The sequence below is a fragment of the Pinus tabuliformis genome, chromosome 8 (genome assembly GCF_031772625.1).
Source record: "Pinus tabuliformis cultivar Carrire ecotype Pingquan chromosome 8, CPIR1, whole genome shotgun sequence".
NCBI classification, from domain to species: Eukaryota; Viridiplantae; Streptophyta; class Pinopsida; order Pinales; family Pinaceae; genus Pinus; species Pinus tabuliformis.
Window position 1 is genome coordinate 1,309,646,051 of NC_142294.1, and position 23,000 is coordinate 1,309,669,050.

The following is a 23,000-nucleotide window of genomic DNA, read 5'->3' on the forward strand; positions in this document are numbered from 1 at the left end:
AGTATCTGCTCACTCACCTTGGTATGCAGACATTGCCAATTATCTAGTTGCATGAAAATTACCATCACACCTATCACACAGGGAAAGAAGAAAGATCATCCAGCAAAGTGCTAGGTACAGCTAGATAAGCGGGTGTCTGTTCCACACAGGAATAGATCAAGAAATCCGGAGATGCATTGGGGAAGACGAGATTTATGATATACTAAAAGCTTGTCACGATGGCCCTTGTGGAGGACATTTTGCAGACAAAAGAACAGCACACAAGGTACTTAGAATGGGTTATTATTGGCCATCACTTTTTAAAGATGCCAGAAAATATGTGAAGGCTTGCGACAGCTGTCAAAGAATGGGCCAGCCTAACCATAGGGATGAAATGCCACTTAATCCCCAGGTAACTCTTGAACCTTTTGAGAAATGGGCATTAGATTTTATAGGTCCCATTAATCCTCCATCTAATCAAAGAGTGTACATATTAGTATGCACGGATTATATGACTAAATGGGTAGAGGCCAAAGCACTCATTAAAGCTAATGAAGAAGCAGTACTAACATTCTTATTTGAAGAAATCTTTGTTAGATTTGGACTACCCAGAGAATTAGTCACTGATGGAGGACCTCCTTTTAATTCTCATGGCTTCAAAAATACGCTCCAAAAATATCATATCAAGCACAAAATGACTACACCGTACCACCCCCAAGCAAATGGGCAGGTGGAAAGTACCAACAAGGTCATAGAAGCCATCTTAACAAAAATGATAAAGGAGAATAGAAGGGACTGGTTTCAGAGGTTGCCCGAGGCTCTATGGGCCTATAGAACCACTTGGAGGAATACAACAGGCTTTTCACCCTATGAATTAGTTTTTGGAAAGAATGTTATTTTCCCTGTAGAGTTTGAGATTAAAACCTTAAGAATTGCCTTAGTTGTTAACCTTGATTTAACTGATGCACAGACAGCCAGGTTGCAGCAGCTTCAGGAATTGGATGAGAAAAGACTGGATGTCGTCCATCAAACAACTATGATACAGCAACAAAGAAGCAGATGGCATGACAGAACCATCAAGCAAAAGCAGTTCCAGAAAGGTAACTGGGCTCTACTTTATGATTCCCGTTTCGAGAATTTTCAAGGGAAGCTAAGAACAAGGTGGTTAGGGCCGTATGAAGTGGATGCTGTTTTTCCAAATGGAACAGTTAGACTTTTAACAATTGATGGGAGCAGAACACCACTGTTAGTGAATGGCTACCGACTTCGGTTATATCAGCAGTCGGTTTCCAAAGAAGATTTTAAAGCCACTTGCATGGCAATAAAACAGTATTCTTTTCCAGGGGAACTTGCTGTCCCTCAAAGCACTTGAGTTTCTATTATTTATGTAATTTTTTTTAGGTTAGATATTCTTTTTTTTTAAGAAACTAATAAATCCTGCCAAGGATTGCGATATTACATTTCAGTATTTTGCAGATTTTAGCTTGGGAAGTAGCTGAGAACAAAAGTTTCAAAGGAATTACTTTGCGGACTCGGAACTCCTGTTGCTGCAACACCATTTCCCGTTGCTGCAACACAACTCCTGTTGCTGCAATACCATTCCCTGTTGCTGCAACACCGTTCCCCGTTGCTGCAACACCACTTTTGTTGCTGCAACACCATTCCCTGTTGCTGCAACACCATTTCTGTTGCTGCAACACCATTCCCATTGCTCCAGCACATTTCTCATTTTTACAAACGTCTTTTTCCCGATGATATAACATCATTCCCTGTTGCCACAACACAATTTTCCGTTGCTGCAACACCAATCCCGGTGCTACAACATCGCTTCCCGATCACGGAATACCCTTCCCAGCAAATTCCCTCACGTACAAAAACACCAGTCTTACCACTTCAGCCCCCAAGGAACAAATTTTGATATACCACTTCTTGTGATGATTACAGCACCCTACTATCACTTCCCGTCATTATCATTACAAATCGTTGGTATTCCCATGCTTTTAGATCCGCGGTAATCATTATGATCCAGCAGAAGACAAGACAAGACTTTTTGACGCAGCAATAAAAAAGGTAAAATACGAAGGTACGCATGATTATGTATGGACATTAAATAATAGATAATGCGGAGAAGTTGATAGGACTATCAAATAATTGTATTTCCAATCATATCACTTACACGTAGGAGGGGGGGGATTACCAAAGCAACTCTCATAATGACATACTACGCCAACTGCCGCCACCCTTAACTCTCCCGGTAATATGTAAAAGCCACCCTATCACAGCATGTTACCATTTGCGACGTTTTACTCTGAACTGAAATTGGAAGCTCGGCTCTGAACTCTGAAATTCACTGAAACAACAGCTATGGGAGGAACCCTCATTACACATGAACCTGGCACGACAGCAGTCCTTGAACTCTATCCAGAGATTTATCAAATTTTCTTGCAAGCGGGATGGATAGAGTACTTCAGGAGACTTCCGGACTTTGACGCACAGCAGGTCCTTGAATTTGCATGCAATTTAATAGAAGGATTCTCTGTCGTCCAGGGAGTTCAAATCCCAGTCACGGAGGAAATTATAGCCCAAGTTACCGGGCTACCAGCTAATGGCACACGGTGGTTCAGCACAAAGCACCTGATTCTTAATGCGCAACAGGATTTTCTTCGACCAGGCGAGCAGGTAGAGCCCAAGGGCAGAGGTGTAGCACTTCGGTCGTTACCTCAACCATGGCCGAAAGTCGCTGAATTTTTCAAGCAATATCTGACGTGCGAAGGCCGCTACCAGGTAATTTACCAGCACGATTTCGTCCTGTTGAATCATTTGAGAAATGGTCAGTTAATAAACATGCCATATTATCTATTGGGTTATCTCAAAAACATGTCACGTTATGCTGTTAACGCAAAGCATCCACTTCTTTCCTTAAAACACCACCGCTTAGCCCAATTGCTGATTAATAGATCCCTCGCTCTAAATAACCCTCCACCCCCCATTAATCCCCATCAGGAGGCAGAAATTCCACAGTCGGAACATGAAATTCCTCATCAAGAAGAGGAAATTCTTCACCAAGCTGAGGACACACCTCAGCAAGATGAAGAACTTCCTCAGCAAACGGAGTACATGCCTGAACAAATCCCTCTAGAAAACCCTCAGCAAGTAGAGCACATTCCTGAACAACTCCAGAAAACACCCCCGCAAGTTGCTGAGAATGAACAAGCAGCAGTAGAAATAACCACGAGAACAACCCCATCTCCCAATAGAACCAATCCTTCCATTCCCATACTTGGTATTTCTACTGATAACTCTGATGACAATATCCCTATTACCCTGCTTAAACGAAAAATGCAGCAGGGAAAGAAAACCCCATCGAAAAGAAGAAGAACTAGGGTTTCAGCTAAGGCACCTGCTACTCCGGCTACTGTCCCTATCCTAAAGAAAGCTAGCCTGAAGAGAAAAACACTTGAATTCCCTGCTTCTCTACCAAAGTGAAGAACTCGGTCATCGGTAGCAGCTGAATCTCCTAATTCCTCCAGTTCACCGCCCATCACTATAAGGACCCGCACTCCCACCAGTCCTCAAAACACCTCTCCCTCACCCTCGGAAGCTGAGATGTAGAGTGTTCATAGCTTCGTGACATCATATTTTAAGACAGTTGACACACAAGAACCAGCTGCCGACACCCAAGGTAATAGTGACCAAATGGCTGCAACACAAGAAACAGCCACTACCCCAGGTGACACACAAGAACCACCTGTGGGGAATACTGATCAAAATGATGAAACACAACCTCTGCCTCCACTGGAATCTACCGCTCCACAAGACCAGCCTACCATACCTGCCCTGTAGGAAGAAATTGAATTTCTGAAATCTCAGATTCAGGACTATCAGGAGGAAATAATAAGGGTCAAGGAAGCATATCAGAATGAATTCAGCCTGCATGTTTTAGCACGAGTAGCGTCTGCAGCAGACAAAAGTAAGGATAATGAATATGTGTGTACCAATTGTGGTGAAATATATACTCAAGCAGGATATAAGGTAGTGGCAGAACCAATGAAGGAAGCCTCCGTTGTTGTAGATGAAACAAAAGAGCCTGCTGATACACAGACGGAAATGCCACAATCCTCTGCTGAAGTAAAAGAACCTGTTGACACACAAGAACCAACAGGCTCTCCAGAAAAAGTGCAGACAGAAGAACCTATTGTCACACAAGAACCAACAAGCTCTCCAAAGAAGATGCAGGACCAAACTGAAGAGCTTACTGACACACAAGAACCAGTAAGTTCCCCAGAAACTGCACAAGATCAAACAGAAGAGCTTGCTGACACACAAGAACCAGCAAGTTCTCCGGAAACTACACAGGACCAAACTGAAGAGCTTACTGACACACAAGAACCAGTAAGTTCCCCAGAAACTGCACAAGATCAAACAGAAGAGCTTGCTGACACACAAGAACCAGCAAGTTCCCCAGAAACTATGCAGGAAGAAACAGGGAATAATAAAGAGGAGAATACAGATTCACTCCGGCCTACTCAAATTGCTATAGAAGAAGTAGTTACACAAGAGTCAGGAAATGAAGAAGAAAACACAGACTCATCTCGGCCCACTCAAAGTGTCATGGAACGAGAAGAAGAAATAGAAGAAAATAAGGAAAAACGTATAGACTCACCCCGCCCTACCCAAACTGTTATGGAGAAAGAAGAAATAGTTTCAGGAGGAAATGAAGAAAAATTGAACTCACCCAGCCCTATTCAAATTACCAAGGAACGAGAAGAAGAAATAGAAGAAAATAAGGAAAAAGGTATAGACTCACCCCGGCCTACCCAAACTGTTATGGAGAAAGAAGAAATAGTTTCAGGAGGAAATGAAGAAAAATTGGACTCACCCAGCCCTATTCAAATTACCAAGGAACGAGAAGAAGAAGAAGGAAATGAGGAAAAAGGCACAGACTCACCCCGGCCCACCCAAATCACCATGGAACAAAATGAATCAGTACAACAGGAAGAAGAGACACTAGCCGGAAATGAAGAGAAAGATGTTGGATCATCCCAGCCTACTCCAACAGAGCAGATTATCCTTGTTGATGCCTTTACACAAACAGAGCTTCCCTCTGTTAGTGATGTATGCACAAAAACAGATAGTTTTCAAGCATTAAAAGGAAAATGGTGGAGAGAATATGAGCAGTCACAAGGCAAAGCATTCCAACAGCAAAAAGGAACCTGGTTCAATCATGCATATAGAAACTGGGAGGCTCTTGAGCAATGCAGAGCTCAATACAAAGAGATTAAGGAATTAAAAGCCAGATTATCCCAGATGTTTGAATTATTCCAAAGAATACTTGCCACAAGGAAACCCTCTTTCAATTATGCAACATTCTTGAGGGAAAGACTGACATTTTTACAGATTAAGGCTGTAAGAGAAGGTAGACCTCATCAGGTGGTTACAACAGAGCAATTTATGCAAACTTTTGCAGAGGCACCTAAAAATGATCAAAACCCATTATGCGAGCTTTATCTCCATAATGAAGCCATGTCTGAAGAAAGAAACATGAATATGCTACCTGTGGTTGGCAATATACAGCTGAGAGCTTTCATCTCCTTTTTAGCCAACCAGCTTACATGGCAGAACGCCTTTATCTCAACTCAACATAATGAACAGAATTGCCTTCTGTGGATTAGGGCTGAACCACAAAACGCAGCCACCTTCATTGCACAACATCAAACAATGATAAATGATCCCAATATGAAAGACCACGTCAGGCAACTACAAGCAGTAGTCCTGAAAGACTGCCAGCACTATCTGTTATAGACATTTTTGTGCCTTACAGCTTTGAGCATGAAATGTCCATAATCCAAGGGATCCAAAGTCCTTAAATGAGTTGTTCCTACCCCTAAAGGAACAAGGTCAACCAATGATAGCTTCTCCCAGAAGTTCTCCACCAAAAGCCACTCAGAAATGGTCAAATCAGGATCAATTCAATAGCTCCACTAGCTGTCTGCGCTGAAATGTAAAGTCTGAACTGGCTAGGTGCACTGCAACGCAGGTAGAAGCACTACCAAGGTGCGCTGAGCGGGAATTGACAAATGGAAAGTTCATTCAACGAGGTGTAAAGACCCTGGAAGCTTCTAGAATCTTCCTCAATGACACTTGCCTCAATGAATTCGACTAGTGATGAGTAAGAGGTTCTCAACCTCCAAGTGGAAGCAAGAACTGACAGAGAGAAGCCACAAGTCAAAACATGAGCTGACTCATCCTCTCTGCTCACATCTATATATGGATCTCTCACCCAGAGGTTCAAGAGGCTGGAATTTTGTATTTGCAGAGAATTGCTGTTGGTTTGAGATTGAGATTAGTACATTGGGTGATTTATGCTTTGTTGGAGGAGAGGAAGGGATTCTTTTGCTGGGAGGTAGATGCTGGATCGGGACTCACTTGGTTGTATCTCCTCTTGAACCTTGTTTATCATATCAATAAAGCTACTTGAGTTTCTCCTATATGCTTGTATTTCAATGGTGTTGTGTTATATTTGCATATTTAGTTTATATCTAATCCTAAACTAGTTATGAATGTGAATCTATATCTTTCGTGTAGTTTTCCTCTCTTGTGATCTTGCAGGAACTGGGTGAAGCTGGGCCAGTGAAAGAGCGAGCAGCGGGAAGTGAATGAAAGAGAGAAAGAGATTGGATCGACAAACTAGCGGAAGACATCGGTTAGTTACATCCTTCTTTCTCTATTTGCATCTCATAAAGAAGAATACTCAGATAGTTTTCCTTGTTTGTTGCTAAGGCACTATCACCTCTTAGAGTGCGATAGGGGCATTCCGAGTTGGATACTTTTCCCAACAACAAATTGGCGACTCCACTGGGGAAAGTACCTTGTTAGTTTATTTGTGTTTCTATTGCTATTCATTTCATAAACTCAAGAGTACTGAATCGAACTGCATTTGCCATTTACAAATGCAAAGTAGAGATCAGCTACTCTAGTCCACTCACTGGGCCCGTTTATGATCTGAACAGCGGATCCAAAAGTGCTCTAACAGCCCTTTGTGATAGATCTTAGTCCTCCTATAAATCATCCTCCTAATTGTACCTAATTGATAGCTTTTATCCGGCCAAAAACTGTAGAAAAAACTGCAAACCGTAACCTAGAACCCAGAAACAACTCGCGTTTCTGCTTCAGCGCAGACCCTGTGAAGAGGTTCTGCATTTCAACGCAGGTCCTGTGAAGGCTACCTGCGCTGAATGTCAAATCCTCTGTGTTGGGAGTGCGCCGATCAGTCTTTGCCTTGTGCAGCTGTGGTTCCCTGCTTCCTTTTGCTCAGTTTTATCTCTGTTTTTGCAGCCTGTTATCAGTCAGTGTACCTATCTGAAACCCCTTTTCTTTGCCTCAATTCCGCCTCAGTTGTATAAGGAAACTGTATTTGTTCTTTGTGTATTTGTTACGTCATTTGCAGTTTCCCATTACAAAAGTAAACTAGTCATACTGTTGCCCCTAGATCTAGACCTGTCGAAAGTGTCGTTTTGATCTTAGGAGTGAGTTTGTTCGTTGTTCACAGTTGATTTAGCTTTTACTTTTGTCTTTTGGTTTGAATTTATGCATTTCAAGTGTCGAAACAAGTAAATCATAAAGTGTCGTAATCGTCTTTTTGATTTCAAAAAAGGAACTTGTTTGTGTTTTTCACTTGAAATCGAATTCAAATTTGTACAACAGCTTTCTTTTTAGGCATCAATATTAAGAAAGTGAAAACAAATAAATGCATATGTGCATTTGCATTTTGACAGTTTGTATGTTGATTTAGGAAAAAGTGCATTACAGTGTGCTCTATGCTCTTTGAGAAAAGATGGTGTCTTTCTTTTCCCCTTGTAGCTAGGATTTTCATTGTTGAAAAGATATAAAAGCTTGCTTATCATCTTTAGACTGCATTTAGGAATTGTATCATACATCTCGTGGTGATCCAAAAAGGCAAACTTCTAAGAAAGATCAACCTAAAATAAATTGAATGAACTTAACAACACTTTGTAACATAACGCACAACATAGAGGTCTAGGCTAGAGACGTGTTCCGGCGTCGTAAAACCTGGTCACTGGTCGCCTCACTGATGGTTGGGTGATTCCTCCTGAGAGACGATAAGTGCCAGTACGGATTGTGCTCCCACGTACCGTCGCGTATATATTGGGAGACCCCTATAGGAATATAACCTTTATCCATAGGAAGCCGTGTCGGCCGCCCTACTAATCGTAATGCACTGAACATAGCATTCAGGAAGATTGACCGCCCGTACCCTAAAAAGTATTCTGCGGTTTTGCGAAAAGTTTGGCACACCCTCTACCTAGAACTCCAGAGCAGTTCCTTTTGGCCTTTTTCAGACTCTATAACGGAAAAAGTCCATCCGAGCATTTGTCACTTCGGGCTCGTTAAAACATCGAAGGAGACTAGAGTCATATTTAGCTTTTTCTCGACTCTTTAAAATTGAAAAAGCAAGTTGTGTCTAAGCGTCGTTAAAATTTATTTTAAACGGAACAATCACCCCCTTTTTCCTGCGTTGATCTTTAAGTTGAGAAAATGGAGCCCACCAACCAAGGAATTCCCCTTGGTGGAAATCCTAGTCCCTTCTCCTCTTGGGGAGATGTTGGTGCGCCCCATATGGCCACATTGTCGCTTCTAGGACTGACAATTGGCTTGTCAGTCTGGCTCTTCTCAACCAATGTCATTCAGAACACCACTATTCCTGAATAGTAGAATCAGCAATTAGACAGATCCAGAGTTTCCCACCCACCTTCTACTTCCTTTATTTCTTCCTCTCTTCCTTCCTCTTCATCTGACGGGATTGGTAAATCTAAAAACCAAGTTCCTAAGGAGAAGAAGGAAAAGAAGAAGAAAGAGAAAAAGAAGAAGGAGCCAAAGGCAAATAAAGGAAAACAAGTGTCGTCTGATGAAAATCCACACACAGCACTGACCAGGCCTAAATCGCCATGTGTCATCTGCAAGGGAGACCACTTTCACAGAGATTGTCCTTGCATCCCTCGGATACTAAGGGACTGGTGTCCCCGTTTGCACAATCCGGTGTCATCAACCTCTGATAGCCATGTTGAAAGTACACCGTCAACTAGCGAAAGTGAAGTCCCTGGAAAAAAAGGGAGGGCTAGACCTCTCTGTAGACTGTGTGAAGGCAACCATGCCCTCCACCGTTGTCCCTTCTTAGACGAGGCTAAAATAGACTTGGAAGATCGCCCGGTTTCACCGTTACGACTTCCTCCTGGATATAAAAAAATATTGCCGAGTCCTTCGTTAGTTGAGAATCCAGCTGGCCCGCTCAAATGGTCAGCTGAAGTGTCTATCATTGAGGATAAACCGACTGAATCCATACCAGACGAAAGTCAAAAGGTCGAGGCGCAGTTGACCCGGTCTTGCCTTCAGAGGATTTATCTTTGAATGATACAGTCACTGAAGAGGATAAGGATGACACCATCCAGATTCTTTTCATCAACACAGACTCTGACGAACATGGGGGCAATGCACCCATTCCTTTATCGCAGGAAGGAAGTTCGTCAGAGCGATATCCAGCCGTCTACTCGGTCCCACCACCAAGCAACCTGGTTGTATCCTTCGACTGGAACCAACTAGGCAGACCCCGGTTGCTAGCAAACATACCATTCAGAATTATCGTCCAAATATATAGAATGGTCATGGCTGGCACCATCATTGATGAGGGGGCATCTGTGAGTATCCTTTCCTCTATTGCTTGGAAAGCGCTTGGTTCGCCATCGCTTTTGCCTGAAACGAGAAATCTGACAGGCTTCGATAAAGGAACCAGTCGACCTTTAGGGATCCTCCCCAATGTGCCGATAACATTGAAAGGGAAGACCGTTCAAATGAACGTGATGGTCGTTCAAGGACCCTTGGATTATAACCTACTCCTTGGACGAGACTATATATATTGCATGGGAGTCATCATCTCCTCACTCTTTAGAGTAATGTGTTTTCCGCACGAAGGAAGAGTGGTCAAGCTCGTGGACCAGCTTTCATTTCCCAGATCACACATCGCAAATAGTCATATACCATCCATAAATGGTCTCTTCACGCAAGTAATGTCTCAAACCACGGTCCGTCCTCCCGATAAGCGCGAGTGATTCGAAAAGATATGACTGGAACCCAGGGGGCATGCGTCCTGGTCTGCTTCGGCAGGAAAACTTTGGGTATAGGGTAGGTTTCCGCGGGAGAATATGACTAGTCCGTACCCCGTCCATGATTGGAAGAGGGGTTGTTCTAGAACAAGATTCTTTTGTCAAAGTTATGTGAAAGGGCGGGCGTCGTCATTCACCTTTGTCTGCTTCGGTAGGCATCGCCGAAGAAGTGTTTTGTTTGCTGCGCAAATGAGACAATCTTTGGATAACCTGAAAGAGGTAGGCCTTTCCTGGTAAAACAAATGTTTTATCTGCAAATTGAGAGGTAACCTTGAAATCGTAATTTATACCTGGGGGCATGTAAACCTTTTGGAGTGCAAGCAAGGGGCGGCTATTTATTTTTTTAAATTTTTAGGACCTCTAACCCTTTAAACTCGTAGGATTAGTCGTTTCGGAACTTGCATAAAGAAAGGATTCCGGGGCAAAGCTTTATGAGGTGCAAGCCCCATAAAAAATGGCATCTTAAATGAGACATTCTTATCATATGACTGGAATCGAGCAGTTTTAACACATAGTTCATGCTCGTTAAAAAATAAACATAAGATCGAGCAGTTTTAGCACCTAGTTCATGCTCGTTAAAAAATAAACATAAGATCGAGCAAGTGTTTCAATCCGCGTTTAAGCTCGTTAAAAAATGAACTACCCGGTAAATAACCACTATGAATGTAAATTATCGCCATTAAAGCCTTGGTCGTGTTTGCACCATCACCTCCACTTTTCCATTGGCCGATCATTCACCCCCATTTTATTGTTTATCCATTTTGAGGAACAGCTGCGAAGAGTGATTTCAATTAGCCATCCTTGTGACACTGCCGTGATTGGAAAATTCCAAAGCTTACCTGGAATCAGCTGCTAACCCGTTTCATCACTCGTTCCTCAAAAGACGAGTCTTCTTTAAGCTCTTTTCATCTGACTCGTAAAATATGAAAAGATTGCCGAGTTTTGGCCTTCCAGCTTGTTAAAGCGACCGGAAGTGCTATCCCTCCTCTAGATTTTAATCTTTTTGGACCTAAGGGATTATTGCACAAAAAGATCGAGCGCTTGTTTTGTTCGGCTCGTTAAAACTATCGAAAACTCATCCCTTCTGTATTGTTTTATACTTTTTCGGACTTAAGGGATTAAATGACGAAAAAGGAACTTTGGAGTTATCTTTATGTACCTTTTCAAACTCTCTAAAATTTAAAAGGACCGAGTTATCTTTGTCGTTAGACTCGTTAAAAAGCGTCAATAGCAACAAACTTGTCTTTAGACGAGAACGAGTTTCACTATCGCTAGGCTCGTTAAAACATAGCGATGGGTTTGCCCGAAGGGAAAATTATAGAACAAGCACATGTTATCCTCCTCAAGCTTGACAAAAATAAAGAGGTACTGGTCAGAAATGACTGGGGAAAATTGGGAAGAAACTCAAAGAACTTTTATTGGTAGCAAGTCGCTCTTGAACATGACACTTCCACTCCGTGCCTGAGTTGGGTTGGGTTGTTTCATTCACCGGTCACATCGCCATGGTCTCGCCATACCATCTGTTATCACAAAATCAGGTACTGAGGGCTACCAATCAGCAAGACTCTGTGTAACTGTTTCAAACCAGGCTTTAGACTAAGGCTTAGCCTCCTTAGTCAGAGAGGGCTCTCTCACAGATTATGAATATGGACTACTGACAAGGAAAGATGGCTAACTCTTTAAAAAACACATGAAAATAAGCTGGCTGGACAAATATTAAATTGATTCCCATTGGGCTTATGGAGTCTCACACATCTCAGCAAACAAAAACCATCCTTTCATAGAAATCAGGGCTCTTTACATCTAATGTTCAAACACAACTTACATAAAACACAGTTTGCCAAAGCATACAGGAAGTCAGAGCATGATACATGAGTTCTGAGTGATTATGCCATAACAAGACTGTAAAAGAACATTAAGAGAATAAACCACCATACATTTGAACAATAAGATCTATTGAGAATCCTGAGAAGAAACAACAGCTATTTGCATTACTGAAATCTGTTTTACATAAACCAAAATAGACTTGTTCTCTCTCAAAACATCCAACCCTTTTTACATTCATCTTTCAGCTCTATATAGAATGCTTACTCTACCTGATTCGAGCTCCCTCCTCCAGCGTGAGGGGAGCTCAATAATTACCTATGATGACACCTACTAACTTTTAACTAACTAATAATTACAGCTGACCACTAATTGACAGCGCTGGAATCCTAAAGCAAATAAGATCCTACTTCTACATCATGCTGGACATAGCATTAATTACAATCAAGATTCATTCTCTGCCAAGTGGATTACTACAGCGGTAGCTTTGATGGCTTTAATTACAATGAACTTCATTCTTTGACATCTGCTCTCTTCCTGGCGGTGGCTAAGATGAACCTTTAATGCTCCATGTTTGTCTTCAATAACACATCTTTTCTGTTACCCTGAAACATAGGCCCCTGTTTGTCGGTCCTTGATGTGCTTCAAAGTGTTTGAATCCAAAGATCTTCCTCTAAACTCCTCACAAAATTGAATAGCTGTTGTTGCCATTCTTCAGTTTCACCTTTGCTATGTTGGGATTCAGAATCACATTCTTTGTATCCTCCATAAGGCTAGAGTGGGTTACCTTCTTTTCCTCATCAATGATCACCTCAAGCTTAGGCCTAACATCATTATTGAGAACTGAAGCACACAAAATCGATGCCCTTTTTATATTTTTTATCTTTGTCTCGTCCTTTGTCCTTGCATCTGTTCATGTATCTCAGGGTACGTGCTGCCTCATCCACAAGCTCAACAGTCCACTCTCGGTCATTCGAAATGCCAGGTTAAGATATCCAATTGAAACGCATATTACAACGTCAAAGAATTGTAGAAGCCTTCTCTTTAGCTCCAATGACACATTACCAACAGACTGAGATTGCATGAAAATACCCTTCTCTAAAGTACTGGAAATTGCAATGAAGTCTATGACAACACGAAAGGCCTGAAACCCTGTCATTTGGCCTGTGATGCGCTTTCCACCTCCTTCTGTTTTTAAGTATGCTAAAATTATAGATATAATGAATCCATTCAAACAATCAGGTCCATTGATAGAATTTCTCTGTCTAGCCCAAACTTTAAGTAATAATAATGCTTCCACAAAAGTTTCTTGATCCAGAAATGTTCTTTTTAAGGATAATACTGTTGGAATGATCCGTATCACAAAGTCATTTGCAGAAGTTTCTGTGACTTTTCAGAAGCATCATCTGTCTGTGTCTTTCCTATGGAACTACTGCTACGTGCACTGGCTATGTTTCGAGCAGGTGAGGGAATCACAATATTGACTTCACCCCTCCAAGCTGCATCACATCCTCTTGCAGCAGCAGTTGCAGCACGTGCTTCTCTAGCTTCTATCTCTGCTTGGCTCTCTTGTACAAATGGGTGCTCCAAAAGTGCAGGCCAAGTCAATCTATTCTGTGAAACCTTGTTCAAAAGACCCTTCAAAAAACTTTTGAAATTAGGGCTGATATTGTCTGGATATTTAACTGGGTCCTTAACAATGTGCCGAATAAGCGTATAGACAGAATTCGTATAAAAAGGAGGTTGACCAACAAAAAGCTCGTATAAGATTACACCAAGTGACCATAGATCTGCTGTATGATTGTATGGTTGTTCGCGTACTAGTTCAGGAGCCATATAAAGCGGGGTCCCTTTGATTGAACGAAGCACCATTGTATTGCAAGACATAGCTCTTGCAAATCCAAAGTCGCAAAGCTTGACAACACCTCCAGCACCAATAAGAATATTTTGAGGCTTCATATCACGATGTATAATACGATGAGAATGGAGATAATGAAGTGCCCGCACCAGTTGCTTAGCAATAGCCTGAACTTGTGCTTCAGGAAGTCATTTGTCATCTTCAAGAATCTCAAATAGTTCACCCTGTGCAAATTCTGTGACAACACAAAACTCCTGTGGACTTTCAAATGCATCTAGCATCTCTATGATATTTTCATGCTTCAGTTGTCGTAATATCTCAATTTCCAACCTCAGATTGTCAATGTCTTTTTCACTCTTTCCATGCTTTAAGATAAACTTCATAGCAACTGTCTGCCCTGTGTACTTGCGCCTGCCTTTGTACACCTTTCCAAAAGAACCTTCACCAACTAACTCTACAACATGATAATTTTCCACGCCCATCTTACAAATTATTGAAAATGGCGGAGATAAGTTCCTTGCAGCTGTAAGAGACCTTCGTCGAATGAACAGAGAATGAGTGGCCCCGTTCGGTGATCCGGCCTCCCTGTAATAATGTAAAATCCAACTGATCTCCAACACTAGAATATCTTGGGAGGATAAAGACAGATGTCGACAGAGAGTGTATTCCATCATCTTCTTTATTATTAAATGTTTCTCCCAGTATTCACATTCCCATACTGCTGTTTCTGCAATTATTCCATCCTTTTATGCTCCTTCCGAGCTGCTCTTCTATCAACTTGATGGTTTTCATTCAAAGAAGATTTTTTGTCCCCAGTTTCTGAAACCACATCATCCTCGGAAGCACTTGAGCTACTCTGCTCAGATTCTGTTATCATATTTTCTAAATCCCTATCCAATCCTTCTCCGGATCTCTGATCAGCAGAGATTGAAACTGGAAAAGAATCTTCAATCTCCCTGGCAGGCTGATCATTCACATTATCCAAGATGGCAGGAATAAGGCGCACCCCAGAAAGGTCCTCTTTCAAACCAGTAATTGTTTGATAGTAAATTCCTTCAGTATTATTGCCACTAGTAATCCGATCTATATTTTTTTTCAAAATCTTGTACCTGATCTAATTTTCTCGGGATGAAGGACTGAACAAATCGATGCCTTAGACTTCCTCTGACTTCACCTTGACTACTAGATCTTGCACATATGGAGATAAATAACAATAAGGACTGAGATCACTAGTAACAGGCGGGTAATATGAGCTTGACGGAGCTTCAATTCCCAAGTACCACGGTTGACTATGAGATGGCAGAGGATTATGATACCGATCACCACTGTAATCAGAAGTATTTACATGAGAAGATGAAACAGAATGCTCAGGTAAGTAAGGGATGTAGTAACAAGAAGGATCATAGTAATATTCATTTGGACCCATTGAATCGTATTGTTCAGAGCCACTTTCTGGATATGTATATGGCAGGGCAGAGGCTCGGAGTTCTGAATTAGTTGAGGATTGCATGGGGTATGACATACAAGAATAAGAGCTACTTCCGTATTCGTTGTTCATTCTAAACATTGATGATAGTGGCGGTGAAACCAGCTGTTCAAGATGCCCAAGCATGTGTCAAACTTTGCGAAATGAGCTTGCAGAATCTTTACAACTTCGATTGAAACATAAAGCGAAATAAGGATCAGGTAACCATAAAGTATCAACTTTTCTTGCCAGCTGTCATCTGTACACATATCTTCTTCTTCTCCTTATCTAAATCTCTGAACTGCAATGATTGCCGGTAACCACTGAAGCAAGTTGTTGAGAGAAGCTAGGCTTGCCATCCAACATCTGTGCAAGCAGACCAACGTACCCTGCCTCCCCTAATGCTCTCTTTATTTCATCTGTCTGTGATAGATTACAGATGGCCGAGGCTACCAACTCTTGAATTGCAGAAAATCCATTTTTGAGGAGAACTATGAGCTGCTTAACAAATCCAGAGGACCTCAAAAGGTTTCTAGATAATATAGATTGTGAGAGGTTGTGGATTCGAACAAATCCCTAATTTCGTAGCGCAGTTAGTGCAAAGTCGGTGTTTTTCGCTACGAAATCCCTAAAACAGGTGGCGCTGCGAAACTGCTAAAGGATTTATGCGCTGTGAAAACACTTTGTCCTTAAGCTGGTCTGAGCAATTTTGGAAACAGAATTTTTAATGATAACAGTGGCTCCACTTGGGATAGTGTGCCCTTGTGGTACACTAAGAACTCGCAGGTCCAGTGCCTTAAAAATTTATTTGACAAACAGAAATTTGCCTGACAAGCATGACTGTAGGAGAAAGAAAACTACTTCTACTAAAAAATGCTCAGTTGACCTTGAGCTTATTTGCATTTACCTACCTACCCTATCAGCTGCAAGCTCCACCTGTAGCTCAAGCAACATGATATTTCCAATAAAGCCAATCATCGATCTGATCTAATACTTGAATCCTTTGGCTGTGCTCGAAACAAAAATAAACCAGATACTGAAGTAACCAAGGCAGTATGAGGTGTAACTGTTCTTCAAGATGAAAATATAACTTGAAGCCTGAACAGTAAATCTTCTCCATGTAATCAGCTATAGGGTCAAAAAACACACGGTTAGTTTGCTGATTCTCATAACATTCTATATCTTCAAACAACTTATCCTCAGCCACACCAAATTTATCTGATATGCTATCCAACTGCCTTTCTGAATGATGCTCACAAACAATGTAATTTTCCTCACTACTATGATCGTTATATGAAGTAAGCTGCTGCAAGGAATTACAAAATTGAGCAAGCTTTTCCTCTGCCTGAGGGTCGTATAAAATTTCCTCCAATACTTCTTCTTGCTGGGTGCAATCAATTTCATCTTCATCATGATCTGAAGCTTGACAAACCTGCTGCATCTCTACATCAATATCTAAGGATAAAACATGGTTTTCACAAGTAAACTCCTGCTGCTCTTCATGCTGCGTTTCATGAGAGGTTATACTTTCTTCTCGGTGCTGAAATGCATTGTTATGAAGAGCCTCTAAAATTTCTTCATCCATAAATTCATCATCATCATAACAATCCTCCAAGTACTGAATAAGATTTAAAGAATGCCTACAGCAATCTTTAAGCAGCAATAAGGAAGGATAACCTTCTTTATACATTTCACAGAATTCATCATGAAAACTAGCAAGCGAATATATTGAACCATTTTCCAGACTTTTATACCAAGACCATGCTTTTCCTTCTAAAGTGGTCATAAACATTTTCATTAGACAATCTTCAGGGAAATGAACCTTAAGACTGCGTACATGCATATGGAATTTAACCAAATGAAGAGCAGCATCATCCTTCTTTTCATCTTTGAATATTGGAAGATCATCTAACCAATCAACCTTTGGCATAGGATTTGGAAAACCAGGGATATGAGACCAATCCATAGGAGCATGCCTGGCATTCATTCTTGCAGTAGAATCCATCTTGAAACTTCATCAAGCTACTGATCTTCTAGCAGTGGAGTCACCTTCCAATTTCTTATTTGATGTGTGGAGTCGCCAAGGTAGTTTTGCAGCCTCAAAATGATGTCTGAGCTCCTGCTACCTTCAGAAGTTCAACCTCTTGATTTCGGGAATGAATAGACTTCAGGCTCCCGGCAGACGCACCAAAATGTTATCACAAAATCAGGTACTGAGGGCTGCCAATCAGCAAGACTCTGTGTAACTGTTTCAAACCAGGCTTTAGACTAAGGCTTAGCCTCCTTAGTCAGAGAGGGCTCTCTCACAGATTATGAATATGGACTACTGACAAGGAAAGATGGCTAACTCTTTAAAAAACACATGAAAATAAGCTGGCTGGACAAATATTAAATTGATTCCCATTGGGCTTATGGAGTCTCACACATCTCAGCAAACAAAAACCATCCTTTCATAGAAATCAGGGCTCTTTACATCTAATGTTCAAACACAACTTACATAAAACACAGTTTGCCAAAGCATACAGGAAGTCAGAGCATGATACATGAGTTCTGAGTGATTATTCCATAACAAGACTGTAAAAGAACATTAAGAGAATAAACCACCATACATTTGAACAATAATATATATTGAGAATCCTGAGAAGAAACAACAGCTATTTGCATTACTGAAATCTGTTTTACATAAACCAAAATAGACTCGTTCTCTCTCAAAACATCCAACAACCCTTTTTACATTCATCTTTCAGCTCTATATAGAATGCTTACTCTACCTGATTCGAGCTCCCTCCTCCAGCGTGAGGGGAGCTCAATAATTACCTATGATGACACCTACTAACTTTTAACTAACTAATAATTACAGCTGACCACTAATTGACAGCGTTGGAATCCTAAAGCAAATAAGATCCTACTTCTACATCATGCTGGACATAGCATTAATTACAATCAAGATTCATTCTCTGCCAAGTGGATTACTACAGCGGTAGCTTTGATGGCTTTAATTACAATGAACTTCATTCTTTGACATCTGCTCTCTTCCTGGCGGTGGCTAAGATGAACCTTTAATGCTCCATGTTTGTCTTCAATAACACATCTTTTCTGTTACCCTGAAACATAGGCCCATGTTTGTCGGTCCTTGATGTGCTTCAAAGTGTTCGAATCCAAAGATCTTCCTCTAAACTCCTCACAAAATTGAATAGCTGCTGTTGCCATTCTTCAGTTTCACCTTTGTGATGCTGGGATTCAGAATCACATTCTCTGTATCCTCCATAAGGCTAGAGTGGGTTACCTTCTTTTCCTCATCAATGATCACCTCAAGCTTAGGCCTAACATGATTATTGAGAACTGAAGCACACAAAATCGATGCCCTTTTTATATTTTTTATCTCTGTCTCGTCCTTTGTCCTTGCATTTGTTCATGTATCTCAGGGTACGTGCTGCCTCATCCACAAGCTCAACAGTCCACTCTCGGTCATTCGAAATGCCAGGTTAAGATATCCAATTGAAACGCATATTACAACATCAAAGAATTGTAGAAGCCTTCTCTTTAGCTCCAATGACACATTACCAACAGACTGAGATTGCATGAAAATACCCTTCTATAAAGTACTGAAAATTGCAATGAAGTCTATGACAACACGAAAGGCCTGAAACCCTGTCATTTGGCCTGTGATGCGCTTTCCACCTCCTTCTGTTTTTAAGTATGCTAAAATTATAGATATAATGAATCCATTCAAACAATCAGGTCCATTGATAGAATTTCTCTGTCTAGCCCAAACTTTAAGTAATAATAATGCTTCCACAAAAGTTTTTTGATCCAGAAATGTTCTTTTTAAGGATAATACTGTTGGAATGATCTGTATCACAAAGTCATTTGCAGAAGTTTCTGTGACTTTTTCAGAAGCATCATCTGTGTGTGTCTTTCCTATGGGATTACTGCTACGTGCACTGGCAATGTTTCGAGCAGGTGAGGGAATCACAATATTGACTTCACCCCTCCAAGCTGCATCACATCCTCTTGCAGCAGCAGTTGCAGCACGTGCTTCTCTAGCTTCTATCTCTGCTTGGCTCTCTTGTACAAATGGGTGCTCCAAAAGTGCAGGCCAAGTCAATCTATTCTGTGAAACCTTGTTCAAAAGACCCTTCAAAAAACTTTTGAAATTAGGGCTGATATTGTCTGGATATTTAACTGGGTCCTTAACAATGTGCCGAATAAGCGTATAGACAGAATTCGTATAAAAAGGAGGTTGACCAACATAAAGCTCGTATAAGATTACACCAAGTGACCATAGATCTGCTGTATGATTGTATGGTTGTTCGCGTACTAGTTCAGGAGCCATATAAAGCGGGGTCCCTTTGATTGAGCGAAGCACCATTGTATTGCAAGACATAGCTCTTGCAAATCCAAAGTCGCAAAGCTTGAAAACACCTCCAGCACCGATAAGAATATTTTGAGGCTTCATATCACGATGTATAATACGATGAGAATGGAGATAATGAAGTGCCCGCACCAGTTGCTTAGCAATAGCCTGAACTTGTGCTTCAGGAAGTCATTTGTCATCTTCAAGAATCTCAAATAGTTTACCCTGTGCAAATTCTATGACAACACAAAACTCCTGTGGACTTTCAAATGCATCTAGCATCTCTATGATATTTTCATGCTTCAGTTGTCGTAATATCTCAATTTCCAACCTCAGATTGTCAATGTCTTTTTCACTCTTTCCATGCTTTAAGATAAACTTCATAGCAACTGTCTGCCCTGTGTACTTGCGCCTGCCTTTGTACACCTTTCCAAAAGAACCTTCACCAACTAACTCTACACCATGATAATTTTCCACGCCCATCTTACAAATTATTGAAAATGGCGGAGATAAGTTCCTTGCAGCTATAAGAGACCTTCGTCGAATGAACAGAGAATGAGTGGCCCCGTTCGGTGATCCGGCCTCTCTGTAATAATGTAACATCCAACTGATCTCCAACACTAGAAATATCTTGGGAGGATAAAGACAGATGTCGACAAAGAGTGTATTCCATCATCTTCTTTATTATTAAATGTTTCTCCCAGTATTCACATTCCCATACTGCTGTTTCTGCAATTATTCCATCCTTTTATGCTCCTTCCGAGCTGCTCTTCTATCAACTTGTTGGTTTTCATTCAAAGAAGATTTCTTGTCCCCAGTTTCTGAAACCACATCATCCTCGGAAGCACTTGAGCTACTCTGCTCAGATTCTGTTATCATATTTTCTAAATCCCTATCCACTCCTTCTCCGGATCTCTGATCAGCAGAGATTGAAACTGGAAAAGAATCTTCAATCTCCCTGGCAGGCTGATCATTCACATTATCCAAGATGGAAGGAATAAGGCGCACCCCAGAAAGGTCCTCTTTCAAACCAGTAATTGTTTGATAGTAAATTCCTTCAGTATTATTGCCACTGGTAATCCGAGCTATATTTTTTTTCAAAATCTTGTACCTGATCTAATATCCTCGGGATGAAGGACTGAACAAATCGATGCCTTAGACTTCCTCTGACTTCACCTTGACTACTGGATCTTGCACATATGGAGATAAATAACAATAAGGACTGAGATCACTAGTAACAGGCGGGTAATATGAGCTTGACGGAGCTTCAATTCCCAAGTACCACGGTTGACTATGAGATGGGAGAGGATTATGATACCGATCACCACTGTAATCAGAAGTATTTACATGAGAAGATGAAACAGAATGCTCAGGTAAGTAAGGGACGTAGTAACAAGAAGGATCATAATAATATTCATTTGGACCCATTGAATCGTATTGTTCAGAGCCACTTTCTGGATATGTATATGGCAGGGCAGAGGCTCGGAGTTCTGAATTAGTTGAGGATTGCCTGGGGTATGACATACAAGAATAAGAGCTACTTCTGTATTCGTTGTTCATTCTAAACATTGATGATAGTGGCGGTGAAACCAGCTGTTCAAGATGCCCAAGCATGTGTCAAACTTTGCGAAATGAGCTTGCAGAATCTTTACAACTTCGATTGAAACATAAAGCGAAATAAGGATCAGGTAACCATAAAGTATCAACTTTTCTTGCCAGCTGTCATCTGTACACATATCTTCTTCTTCTCCTTATCTAAATCTCTGAACTGCAATGATTGCCGGTAACCACTGAAGCAAGTTGTTGAGAGAAGCTAGGCTTGCCATCCAACATCTGTGCAAGCAGACCAACGTACCCTGCCTCCCCTAATGCTCTCTTTATTTCATCTGTCTGTGATAGATTACAGATGGCCGAGGCTACCAACTCTTGAATTGCAGAAAATCCATTTTTGAGGAGAACTATGAGCTGCTTAACAAATCCAGAGGACCTCAAAAGGTTTCTAGATAATATAGATTGTGAGAGGCTATGGATTCGAACAAATCCCTAATTTCGTAGCGCAGTTAGTGCAAAGTCGGTGTTTTTCGCTACGAAATCCCTAAAATAGGTGGCGCTGCGAAACTGCTAAAGGATTTATGCGCTGCGAAAACACTTTGTCCTTAAGCTGGTCTGAGCAATTTTGGCAACAGAATTTTTAGTGATAACACCATCCACCGTTGGGGTAAATGCTACCGATCCATCACACAAGTGTCGCCAATATGTTCAAGAGAAGTCATCTAGAGGAGTCAACCATGTCCCATCCACTACCATACATTGTCCTTCATCCTTTCATGACCGCCACCCTGAACCATATATCATCAGATCGTTTTCACCTCCATCGAAATCATTTTCTCCGTTCCGTGTCACTGATGTGGGATACATTAAGGCCCTCCTTTGATGGATTGCTTCTTGTCGACGTCAGCTCATTATCCAAGAAGTTGATCTAGGAACACCCCCTTCAGTACTTTGAAGCTTGCATGCCTCAATGGCAAGTTTCTCACTTCCGGCGACAGGTATACATCAATGACCTTCGACCGAAAGATTTTGCGTGGTGTTCGACGCCAAGTCCTTTATTCACACCACGTGAATTATACTGCAGTACCTTGAGGGTCATTATCATTATCGGTGATTCCTCTCGCGCTTTTTAACGGTTTACGTCATTGACTGGTAATCAAGCGATGTCTTTCCATGTTCGACTTCAAAACATTTCTCACATGGATCGACTTGTACTTAGAGTGAAGATCGGACAAGATTGAAGACCCCAGATCTAGTTTCATCCATCCGAGCTGCGATATATAATCAGGAGAATAAAGACATTGACATGTACAACATTGCAGCATATAATCATCCTACCAAAAAGGATGATGATTTCATCAAAATCATCAGTCTACCATCAGACGATTGTATGTTCTATGTACAGAAAAATGAATTTATAAAGCTGAGCATGGGAATGCCCACCTCAGCTAGATCATGAAAGCAGTATGAAAAATAATGTATTGTATTGTATCTTATTACAGGTCTCCTCCCAGCATCAGAAGAACTTCGGATCCTCCTAATAAAGCATTTCACCTGATAAACGGCCTCATACTTTAGGGGGCAACTGTTATAGACATTTTTGTGCCTTACAGCTTTGAGCATGAAATGTCCATAATCCAAGGGATCCAAAGTCCTTAAATGAGTTGTTCCTACCCCTAAAGGAACAAGGTCAACCAATGACAGCTTCTCCCAGAAGTTCTCCACCAAAAGCCACTCAGAAATGGTCAAGTCAGGATCAATTCAATAGCTCCACTAGCTGTCTGCGCT

General features: G+C 41.2%; 1 pseudogene; it reads right to left on the reverse strand.

The window, feature by feature from the left end:
* Positions 1 to 13,340: 13,340 nt before the first annotated feature.
* LOC149240292 (serine/threonine-protein kinase TIO pseudogene) lies at positions 13,341 to 13,940 on the reverse strand (annotated as a pseudogene).
* Positions 13,941 to 23,000: the final 9,060 nt, after the last annotated feature.